The sequence below is a fragment of the Arachis stenosperma genome, chromosome 5 (assembly GCF_014773155.1).
Source record: "Arachis stenosperma cultivar V10309 chromosome 5, arast.V10309.gnm1.PFL2, whole genome shotgun sequence".
Classification (NCBI taxonomy): domain Eukaryota; kingdom Viridiplantae; phylum Streptophyta; class Magnoliopsida; order Fabales; family Fabaceae; genus Arachis; species Arachis stenosperma.
In genome coordinates this window covers 91,352,187-91,356,920 of record NC_080381.1, presented here as the reverse complement: position 1 = coordinate 91,356,920, position 4,734 = coordinate 91,352,187, and the positions used below count along the sequence as shown (strand labels likewise).

General features: G+C 38.4%; 1 non-coding gene across 1 annotated transcript; it reads right to left on the bottom strand.

The window, feature by feature from the left end:
- Positions 1-482: 482 nt before the first annotated feature.
- LOC130984202 (small nucleolar RNA R71) lies at positions 483-589 on the bottom strand. The gene has a single exon (XR_009088151.1). It is a non-coding gene; the product is annotated as a small nucleolar RNA R71 (small nucleolar RNA).
- Positions 590-4,734: the final 4,145 nt, after the last annotated feature.

Below are 4,734 nucleotides of genomic sequence, written 5' to 3'. Positions count from 1 at the left end.
GATGAGAGGAGGAAGACTTAGACATAAACACAGAGGATGATATGGAAAACCATCATGAAGGAGAGGTGAACAATCATGCCAGAGGAGGTGCAGCCAACCCTACTGGACAAGAGAGGAGAGTGTTATGCTCCTACATTAATCCCAATCATGGGAATTGTTGGAGCAGCATTCAAAAGCCAACCATCCATGTTAATAACTTCGAATTGAAGCCTCAATTCATCACCCTCGTCTAAAAAAATTGTTCTTTCGGAGGAAGTGTCCAAGAAGACCCTAATCAGTATCTCACTACATTCCTAAGGATCTGTGATACAGTTAAATCTAATGGTGTTCATCCTGACACCTATAGATTGCTACTATTTCCATTTTCTCTGATAGATAAAGCATACAAATGGCTAGAATCATTTTCCAAAGAAAGCTTGACATCCTGGGAAGATGTGGTGAATAGATTCTTAGCAAGGTTCTACCCTCCCCAAAGAGTGAATAGGATGAGGACTGAGGTGCAGACATTCAGACAGCAAGATGGTGAAACCCTCTACGAAGCCTGGGAAAGATTCAAGGATTTGACAAGGAAATGCCCCCCAGATATGTTCAATGAGGGGGTACAACTGCATATTTTTTATGAAGGGCTGTCATATGAATCAAAAAAAGCTATAAATCATTCATTTGGAGGTTTCCTCAATAAGAAGAAGACTATTGAAGAGGCTATAGATATCATAGAAACAGTGACTGACAATGAATATTTCTATGCCTCAGACATAAGCAACAATAGAGGAGTTATGGAATTAAACCACATGGATGCAATCCTGGCCCAAAATAAGATGATCACCAAGCAACTAGCTGATTTGACCAAGCAAATAGAGAAGAATCAGGCTGCAGCCATCGATACTCAACCATCACCTCAAGGAAAGTTGGACACAGAGGAAGGAGTTAACTGGGAGGAAGCCAATTACCATAGAAATTCATCTAGGCAAGCTCATTGATGTGTGGAAAACGATCCAACACAAAACTCACCGGTAAGTGTACCGGGTCGCATCAAGTAATAAAACTCACGGGAGTGAGGTCGAACCCACAGGGATTGAAGGATTGAGCAATTTTAGTTCAGTGGTTGATTTAGTCAAGCGAATCAAGTATCGGTTGAGTGATTTTGTATCCAACAGTAAGTAAATAGCAGGAAATGTAAAGGGATAGGGATGAATTGCAGAAATTAAAGAGAATTAAAAGTAAAGGTGCTGAATCTTAAAGGACAAGAAATGTAAATTGCGGTAACTTAAAGTGCAAGAAATATAAATTGCTTGAATGGAAAAGGGATTTGAGGATTGGGAATTCAGAAATTAAGCAAGGGAAATTAAATTGCAGCAATTAACAAAGCAAGAGAAGAATTGAAATTATCTAGATCTCAAACAGAAATGGAAATTTGATTTCAGCAGTAGTTCAACAGAAGAACCAAAAGGAAAATTGGATCTCAAGACTCCAGAGACTAGATAGCAGAGTCTAGATCTCAATTACCTTCCCAGATCCAAGTTCACAAAGCAATTAAAGAGAAATTAAAGGTTGCAACAGTAGAGGAAGTGGAATTGAACTCAATTATGCAGAAGGGAAATTAAAGAGATCTTGAATGGAGATTGAGACAGAAGTTCCTCAATTCTTCACACCCAAGACTCAAACAAGAAAAGTAAAAAGTGCTCAAGCAAAAACAAGGAAGAAGAGAGATCAATTCTCCTTCCCAATTCTCTAAGATCTCAGTTCCAAGCTCTCAAAGAAAATGAAGTCTAAAGATGTGAAAATTCAAAAATCAAAAAAAGGTTCTAATTACATCAAACTATCTCCTATTTATACACTTTCTATTCTTGGATTTTGGAATTTGGATGGGCTTTTGATTTGGTGAAGAAATGAATTAAATTGGATTTTTAATCCAATTTTCAGCCCATGAAGAATTTAGCTTCTAGGAGGCTGCCCTGCCCTTGTGGAGGGCAGAGCAGGGAAATTGTGTGCTGAAGCCTCGTGCGTGCTTGTGCTGTGTGTGTAGCATCAAGATGCTGCCCTGCCCTTGTGGAGGGCAGGGCAGTGTTGCCATGGTGCGCCTTGCCTTGCTGCCCGTGCGTCCATGTTGCACGCCAAGTGCTCATGCCCGTGCCAATTTGTGTGCTGGCCATGCACCAAGAAATACTGCCCTGCCCTTGTGGAGGGCAGGGCAATGTTTCCAATGGGTGAGGTCCCAAGTTCAAAATTTGGTGGAGGCACATGCTGCCCCTTTTTCCTTGGTTTTCTTAGCACTAAAGTAATGCCTAGTTCCTTGCTTTCCCAAGGTGCTGTGTTCGATTCTTGGAGATTGAAAACAAACCAATTTTTGCTTGTTTTCCTTGTATTTGAGCGCTACTTCTTCCCTTCTTGTTCTTGGGTTTGAAACCCATGGGTGGCACTTGGAGACAATTTCCTTTGAATTTTTCTTGCATGGAGCCCGATATTGCTCTTGAGGAGGGCAGGGCAGAGTTTTTGCTTCCTTTGGTCCTTGGCATAGAATTGTGCTCTGCTTTTATGGAGGGCAGGGCAGTGATGTTTTGGAAGCATGGTCCATTATGCTGCTCTCTTGGAGGGCAGTGTGCTCTTGTGGAGAGCAGTGTTGCTTCTTCCTTCAATGTTGCGCCACACTTCTCCTTCTTTCACCACACCATTTTCTTCCTTTGGCCACATTTCTTAAGCCACGTTTTTCTTCTTTTCTTCTTTTCTTCACCTACGAGAAATCAAAATAACCAATCAAAGTATCACTAAATTCACAAGGTTTATAAATCATTAAAAATCAATTAATTTTAGCCCAAACCTCATGATTTAGCATCAACTAAATGGTGGTTGTTTGATTTAAAGAAGTTATGCATTTTCATTCCAAATTACTTACTTAGGATGCAAGAAAGTGCATAAAGACTAGTGAAACAAGTGAAATTAGCTTGAAAATGGGTATATGATGACTTGTCATCACAACACCAAACTTAAATGTTGCTTGTCCCCAAGCAAGCATCAAAACTAAGAGAAAATGAAATGAACAAGAAGAGCAAACATATCCTTATTAGGCATATAGCAGAACTTGATTCATGGAGTTTTTATGCAGACAATGATAACTCAGTTATTATTTGCTATTACATAAAATACACTTTTCCTCAAAGGCTTACTAAACTTGCTATTATAAGGTTTACTCCTTACTTGCTCCCTTGCTAACTTTTCTTTTCTCATTTTGCTTAACAAGCTTATTACTCTTTGAAGTCTTGGTGTCAAATGTTGTAGTAGCCTTTGGCTTTATTTTTACTCAACATTTCTCCACCACAGACACATGGCTCACTATTTCCTCCTAGGATCATTGATGCCCAGTATCTCTTTGGATAACTAAATGTTCTGTATCTAGGTTGCTCTTTATTGTGGACTTTCAATTGGCCATCCCAAATCAGTTGATCTAAGTGGCCAGGTTTTGAAATACCCCTTAGAATTTACTTGTCCAAGCATATCCTAGTACAAGAACACCACAGGCATGTGTCCTAGGGTCCAAGCTATTGGTGTCCAGCCTTTATTCTTTGTTTTTCTTGCCACATTGGCTTTTTCTTTTTCCTTTTTTTTCTGTTTTATTTTTGTTCTCAAGGGATTTTTTTCTTTACTGATAGGAACCTTTATGACAGCAAGCTAGCTCACACTTCAATGAAAATGACATTATGCTGCAATTATTTCATGAGTTATGCATTTAATCAGACATATATACCACCATTAACTTCCATTCTAACTTATGCAACATTGGATATTTACTTTTTAATTTAAACAATTCTCTTTTATTCAAGTATATGGGAAACAAAACAAAATTTAGCTAAGTGATGAATGACAAGCATTATGCAGATCAGCATACTTAATCAAACAACTTCACTTGCAACTAGATAAACACTTTAGCAGGATATATAATGGTTCCTAGATTCAAAACAATTCACAGCAGCAAGGATTAAGTTTAGATACAACCTTTGAAGTTGCAGCCCTTTGATTCTTCCTTTTGTTGTGTTCTCTTCGAGTTGAGATGCACAATATCTTCAATGGTTGGCTAATGTCCTGCATAGTTCTCAAAGGTTGCTTGCTTCTCAAGCCTTTGTGCAATTGGTTAGTCTAAAAATGATTATGGCTTTTTGAACTTACTTTGGTGTGTGAACACCAAACTTAGTTCCTTGCCACTATTTTTCATGCATCAACTTAACCATATGTGAAACCTTGTGTCCTTGCTAAAGGTTATGGAATTAAAACTAGAAAGCAGTTAAATAGTTGGATAATTTGTTTGATTGCTTGGAGCTAGCATTATGCAAGAGGTGAGAATGTGCTTTTAAATGAGATTTTGGTGGAACACCAAACTTAGAATCCTTCATTCTCTCTTAAATTATTTTGGTGTGTAACACCAAACTTAGCTTCTTGCAATACATACTAATTATTCAACATTTTATTGAAAAAGCTATGAAAAGAAAACTACCTCAGGTTGGGTTGCCTCCCAACAAGCGCTTCTTTATTGTCAATAGCTTGACATCCTCCATTTTTTTGCTTCAAGAAGGCAGTAGGCTCTGGACCCTTTTTTCCTTGTCCCATTGTCCTCCTAAGTACAGCTTTGCTCTATGACCATTTGCTATGAATTGATTCTTTGTTGCTTCGTCTAACAATTCAATGCTTCCATAAGGAAAAACCTTAGTTACCAAATATGGACCAGTCCACTTAGATTTAAGC